Source organism: Rousettus aegyptiacus, unplaced genomic scaffold (genome assembly GCF_014176215.1).
Source record: "Rousettus aegyptiacus isolate mRouAeg1 unplaced genomic scaffold, mRouAeg1.p scaffold_m13_p_6, whole genome shotgun sequence".
In the NCBI taxonomy this organism is placed as follows: Eukaryota; Metazoa; Chordata; class Mammalia; order Chiroptera; family Pteropodidae; genus Rousettus; species Rousettus aegyptiacus.
The window spans coordinates 35,026,139-35,033,597 of record NW_023416309.1 but is presented as its reverse complement, the minus strand read 5'-3'; the positions used below and the strand labels follow the sequence as shown (position 1 = coordinate 35,033,597).

Here is a 7,459-nt window from a genome sequence, read left to right as displayed (position 1 = left end):
AAATTGAACTTTTAATCAAAATCAAGAACTTTTGCTCATCAAAGGATACTATCAAGAAAATGGAAACCTATATAAGAGAAAATATTTGCAAATCATATATCTAATATATCTAATAAGAGAGTAATATCTAGATTCTATAAAGAACTAAAATCAACAACAAAACAATGAAACAACCCAATGCAAAAATAGGCAAAGGACTTGAACTGACAGTTCTCCAGAGGAGATTTCGAAATGATCAATAAGCCCATGAAAAGATACACAATATAATTAGTCATTAGGGAAATCAAAACTACGATGAGAAATCGCTTCACACCTGGTAATGGCTATAATTTTTTAAAAATCACCCCCCCCCCCCCGAAAGCAGAAAATAACAGGTGTTGGTGAGGTAGAGAAGGTAGGATGTAAAATGGTGGCTGATATGGAAAATAGTTCAATGGTTTCTCAAAAGATTAAACATAGAACTCCCATATGACCCAACAATTATACTCCTAGGTGCATATCAAAAGAATTAAAAGCAGGAACTCTAATAGAAACTTATATAGGGACTTCAATATTGTGTTCATACTTGTGTTCAGAGTTTCATTATTCACAATAACCAAAAGGTAGAAACAACCCAAGTGTCTGTAAACAGATGAAGGGATAAACAAAATGTATACATACAATGAATATTAATCAGCCATTAAAAGGATATAAACTAGAAACATCGACATGTAGATGGTCTTCTGAGCCCTGGGAATGCTGAGAGTGTAAGTAGGCAAGAACACCCAGGCCCAGCCCTGCAGACCATCAGGAGCCTAAGAAGGCACAGACTCTGAGGAAGAGAGAAAACTGAGTGTGGTGTCGTGGAAGCCAAGACAGACTGGTGACCTTACCCCAGAAGTCTAACAATTCACTGTTCATTGACTTGGTACTTAATTAAGCTGTTACTTAATTTTCGTCATGTGAGAAGACATCATTTAATAGAGTAAAACTTCTGGTCATAACTGGAACATTTTCAACAATACAATTTATTGTCAGAAATGGTGCTAAATAGAATAGGATGCAGAAGGACATTATTAAATAAAAAATAAATATAGACTTAGGAGAGACTTTTATTCAAAAAGATTATTGCGAAGGAAAAAGGGACTATTGCATTAGAGGAGGAGGATGATTGCAACAGGGAGAACCTGCAAGGGTCAGGGTCAAGCAAATAAGGGTTTTATTTTATAAAGAGGTGTGAATAAGGCTAGAAAGAATGAACTCTGGGGAAATGGAATGAAAGGGTGGCGTTATCAGAATCAGATAGTAGTAGATTGAGAGTATTTTGTGCTGAGGCCAGTCTGTTTGCAGGGTCAGGCTAAGGGTGGGCCGAAGTTCACGGGTTTGGAAAAAGGGAAGAAGCTTAGCCAAAATTTGGGTAACAAGCATTTTGTTCCAATTTATCAATGGGGATGAGCAGTACAGCTCATCATTTGTGAGGCAAAGAATGGAAATTTGGAGTCTGTGTCTAATTTTGTCATAGGTTAAACATGGGACATCTGAGACATAGGAGAAAAAGTGGTTCTTTGCATCAAGCTGTTTTCCAGAACACCAAAATAGGTAGATCCTTTAATTTTCACTATTTTCCAGGATCAAAGGGCTCAGGTAAAATTCAACATTGTCAGCATGCTCTGGGATGTCAGTTTCATCCCCACTGTCTGGATGACACCTCAGCCAGCATAAATATTTCTGCCTAGGGACTACTTCTTGCTTTGCCCAGGCTGTGACACCTCTAAGCCCCCTTTCTTGAATGGTTGTTTAAGGCTCTGGTTCCTGCCTTGAAGGAATCCTCATGCCTGACTTACCAGGAGCCCGTCTTATCCCCAAGAGATGCATCCAAGATAGCCTAACAACCTCTGCTTCTAAGCCACCACCTCTGTAGCACAGTTCTGAGGACAACGGACCACCTTGGACTTCTGCATCCTATGGGCTGAATTCAGCTCACAAAAGTATTTTGTTCCAAGTGGTCTTTTGCATTGATTTTTAAGCTTGAATTAGATGCTAATTTTAAAAATCAGAACAGTCAATCTAAAAATCCAGAATTCCACCTTCTCTGGAAAAATGAATTGCTCTAGCAATTCAAGCCTGCATTTCTGTTGTATGCCTCCTATGTTATTTAACAACATTCCTGACAGTAAAATGTGGTTTTGAAAAAGTCCTATTCATGATCCAGGTATTACTTATGGTGCTGTTGCTTTGATTTAGCCAAAGTAAAGAGAGGGATGAGCTCTCCATCTCCTGTTTACCACTGTTTTTTGAACCTATTCAGTCATTTATGTTATTTGTGTGTTTACATATTTTTTTAAAATCCTACCACCAATCATCACCTTCACTACAACTAGTCAAAGATTTTTACTTTCAGAGAATATGTTAATTAAGGCATCATTTAGGAAAATTGCTTACTATTTACATCTAACTGCCTACCACATAATAATGATGACACATATCTTTAAATATGTAGCAGACTCAGTTCACTGGACATTTTACTTGATTATACCAGTACATTCTCTACCTGATTAACTTGTGTTCCAAAATTATAAAATCATGCGATATGGTCAACTCCTACTTGGTGCTTGTTTGTACCTTATAAGAAAAAGAGGCTCTGGGTCATTGTTGAATATGGCAGGCCTAGGAGGATGGACTCTGGGGAAATGGAATGAAATGAAATGAAATGGAATGAAAGGGAGTCCCTTCCCTTGGGATGCAAAGTCAGTGCAATTTGTAGCACAGAGTTAAACCTGTGGTTTAACCGTTTTGAACATGAACATGAAGTCTTCTGTCTCCCAAGTATTTCTTCTTTTCTTTCTCTCAGGGCTAGGAGCTCCTCCCTGGTATTTCCATAGCCTTCTGGAACCATCCCTATCACTGCCCACAACACTGTAGTGTAATGACCTATTTTTGTGTCTGTGTCCCACCTAGAGCTTGAACCTTAATGGGGGGGGGAGGATTATATCTTTTCCATTATTATAGGCCCAGGCCAGATGGCCCTTGAGGACAGATCCAGAGATACAGTACCTATTAACCTTAAATTAATTATTCTCACGAGTCTCTCCACTTTGCACATTTCTGAGTCAGGCATGAAATCTTTATACCCACAGATATTAAATGACAAAAAATAAGAGCATCAGTTTTCCGGAGATACTCAGCGTTCCTGGTCTCTGTTTCTCATCTCATCTGACCTGGTAAGTGTCTCCCTATCTCTTAATCACAAAGCTCTTTATCCACAACTGCCTCCGAGAGGGGTTTTATAGACATCCTGTCTCGGTTCTTGCCTCCTGGGAACAGACCTAAAAATGGCAATCAATTCATTTGGCTAATTGGTATATTGCTATCTTTCCACTTTGCTTCCAAGTGTTCAGCCAATCACAGTAATCGTGCTCTGGCGGCCTCCTCCAGGCACTCACACAAGCAAGTGACTGACCTTGCAAAAGATGGCTATTAGACTGTGTCTCTATTCATGGACTGAACAGAGGTTGTGGACCTGCCTTCTGCCAGATCCTGGCTTATAAATGTATAAGAAGTACAAGCTGACCTTGCCAAGTGTTCAAGGCCTGGGTGCTTTCAGTGTTTTGGGTGCTGACTAGTCTTTCTCAATACTTACAGAGCCCCTTCCTTGTCTGCTTCCATCTCAGTGCTTACAGGAAATTTGTCTTTGACTATGTAAGCATAATTTCCAAGGCCCCAAGAAATCTTACCTATCTACTCCCCAACCTATCCCATTGCCAGAAATTGCTTTAATTGCCAACACTTCCATTTACCAGTTGGAATAAAAGTATTAAAAATCTCTAGGAAGAATTAAATTTTTAAGTATAAACTTTCTATTAAAGTATAACATACATACATAAAGATACACAAATCATAGGTGTAAATGAACCATTTATGTCCTGAATGCCAGGTTTAAGAACATTTCCAGTCTATAGCCATGCTACCCTGAATAAGCCTGATCCTGTTTGATCTCGCAAGCTAAGTAGGGTCGGGCCTCGTTAGTACTTGGATGGGAGATCACCTAGGAAGACCAGGTGCTGTAGGCATAAAATATATATATATATATATATATATATATATATATATATATATATATATATGATTGTAAGCTGACAAGGTCCTTGCAATCTGTGAGGTCAACCAAAGTTTGCCTCACCTAAAAAAAAAAAAAAAAGAGAGATAGAACATTCCCATTTCCTTAGAAGCACCATTCCCCACCACCACCACTGCCTTGTGCACATTTCCAGTCACCTTCCCATACACCCAGCAGGAAAACCACTGCCCTAACTTGTAACAGATAGATTACTGCTGATAAGACATTTCAGTTGCTTCCAGTTCTTGACATAAATATTGTTGTTATTTATAACTAATGCTTTGTAGAATGAGTCTTTTGATGAACAGATATACACTATTCTGTTGAAAATATGCCAGAGAGTGAAATATATGAGAAGTAGGATATATATGTTCAGTATTAGTAGGTACTATTGAACATCTTTTCCAAGGTGGTCGTATCAATTTACACTCCCACTGGCGGCATACAAAAGCTATAGTCATGCCATATCTTCATCAGCACTAGATTTTTCTTTTACAGTTAGCCAGCCATTTTGGTGGGTTTGTAATTGTGTTCTTAATTTACATTTCTCTGATAACTAGTAAAGATGGACACTTTGTTTCGTGTGCATTGGCCACTTAGATATCTTTGTTTTATTTTTTGGTGTGTGTGTAAACTGTCCATTCAGGTCTTTAGCTAATTTTTCTATTGCATTTCTGCCTTTTACTTAATGATTATAAAGTTCTTTACATAATTTGATAATTTGTGGAATATGCATACTGCAATATTATCTCCCACTCTGTGACTTAACTTTTCATTTTAAATTGTTGTAAATGAACAGAAGTCCTTAATTTATTTTTTCCTTTATGCTTAGCTCTTTGTGTGTACTAATAAAAATTTTCCCGTCCAAAGGAAGATATTAAGAAATAGCATGACGATGTTTCCCTAAGTTTTCTTTGGAACTGGCTTTTATGATATGAGGAGGGAATCAACATTTTTTTTTTACCACATTATTCAATTGACCCAGAACAATTTATTAAAAAGTTAATACTTAACTTATGACATTAATCATGAAATTATATATGTGTAGATCTATTTCTGGACCATATTCAATAAGAAGTTGTTAAACTTATTATCAAGAAAAGATGTCTGTAATCTGATTCTTTCCTGAAGTAGCATTTATTATATACTTATTATGAACTATGCATCATGCTAAACATTTCAGCTGCTTCATTTTATTTTAAACCTCATCAATCCCCCAACGAAATAGATACTGCTATTTTCTCCATTATATAGATGAGGAAATTAAGACTTAGAGAATTAAATAACTTGCCCACGATTTCCTAGCTAGTATGTGGCAGAAATCTGACTTGAATACAGGTCTGGCTGGTTTTGAAGTGCAGCTCTGTTTCCAAGAGCAGCTTTTTTTTTGAGGGGGACCAAGGGGAGAAACAAGGTGTGGGAGGGTGATGGAGAAAGGTGGGGACCAACCCATATACCTGTCATAGTATTTTGTGGTTTATTTGAGTTTCAAAGCATTGTGCAAATGTTAAATTTCACATTCATTGAAATAACATATTTTACAGATTGGGAACCATAGGCTCATGCCATTTACTAGCTACATGGAATATAAAATATAATATAACACATTATTGTTATTGTTCAATATATTCTTTCTTTCTTCTAGTCAACTTTCAAGAGTAAGGAGTGGCTTTTACATATTTGTAACCCTGAAGATGAGGACACTGCTTTGCCCAGAGCAGGCACTTAATAAATATTTGTGTGTTTTTTTTAATAATTGTTGAGCTGTAATTGGTAACTTCAGATTTCCTGATAAGGTGGGTTTTCTATCCTGTATTAGTTGTTTTTAGTTCAGATCATGTGATCTATTCCGAATAAATTTTTTTTCTATTTTTCTCTTTCAATAACTACTGCCTCAAAGGAGGGTGGTGGGGCGGAATGTAAGTCTGTGATTGAATGGTCTTATAGCAACAGATCTGAAATTCTTAAAATGTTAGAACCAGGAGCCACTTCCCACACAACAGACAAGTTAAAAAGAAAGAGAGACTGAAATTGACACACAGACATGCAGAGAGAAGACTGGGTCTTCTAGAGAGATAAGTACTGAGTTCTAGATACTCACCAAGTCTGTGGCTTTAAGTTCTGTCTATTTCTCACATGCAAAATGAGGCTAATAACATAGCAGCACAGGCTTGTTGTAAAAATAAAATGAAGCAACACACAAAAATATACTGAGAATGGTAGAAAATACTACTAAATGTCAAATACTGGTAGAAAGTAAATTGAAAATAAGGTACAAATATGCTTGGTTTTGTGGATAAAGAAGAACTAAATATTTATTTTAGATATTTACTTTAAAAGGAGCTCCTTAACAAAATAATTTAGCATAGTATAATGTTAAATTGTGAGGTTTCCTATTCATTTAAAGTTTTTAAATAAACATTTTTATTGAAGTATAACCCAATTGCATCTAGGGGTAATTGAATTTATAATAATTTAACTTACAGATTTGTAAGAGCACATTCACTGCATTGCGTAAAGCAGGATGTATCAATAAGTCACTGTCAGGGATAGACGGGGGTCTTGAACCAATAAGAATACTGTTACCTACCGTGTAGTACAAAACATGTAAAATGATGAGTGTGTGTATTAAGTGTCAAGGTTTTCTCTAAAATAGTCCCGCTGAAAAGTCAATGGCGTGCCAGTTCAACTCAACAAAAGTTTAATTAGTGCTTATGATTTCCAGGAAACTGTGTGGGGTATCGAGGAGGAAGCAAAGATGAATAGCATCAGCCAGAGGGAGACAAGACATGAACCCAGTCACTAGGCTGCCAAGCAGAATGGGGCATAATAATGTAGAAAAGGTAAAACAGCAAGAATCTGGTGGAGTTTAAAATAGTTTAACTTTTCCTGCCTTCATTTCTTCCTTTTCTTTCTTTCTTCCTTTTCTTCCTTCCTTCTCTCTCTCTGTCTCTCTCTGTCTCTCTCTCTGTCTCTCTCTGTCTCTCTGTCTCTGTCTCTCTCTCTCTCTCTCTCTCTCTCTCTCTCTCTCTCTCTCTCTCTCTCTCTCGTGAAAGGAACTATTTTGGATCTTTCACACGTGTCAGATCGCTTGTCCGCAGAGAATCCAAAATCCTGTGAAATCTCCCCTATTACCTATTACCTATTCTTCCTCGCCTCACATTTTTGATGAGCTCTTCTGCCACCAGCATTGCTTTGGAATGATATCTTGTGTGAGTGGTGAAACGAAAGAAAGTTATTTTCCTCCTAATTATGGGAACTGTTTTATTTGCGCGGGGAGGTGGGGTGGGGTGCAAATCAGAGAGGATGCTCCGAGGAGCCGTTACTAAGGTTACTAGGAAGGAGACGGCAGGTGATATTCGA

At 37.4% G+C, this 7,459-nt stretch overlaps 1 pseudogene; it reads left to right on the top strand.

The window, feature by feature from the left end:
* The first annotated feature begins 3,930 nt into the window (after positions 1 to 3,930).
* Positions 3,931 to 4,049, top strand: LOC118604092 (annotated as a pseudogene).
* The last annotated feature ends 3,410 nt before the right edge of the window (positions 4,050 to 7,459 follow it).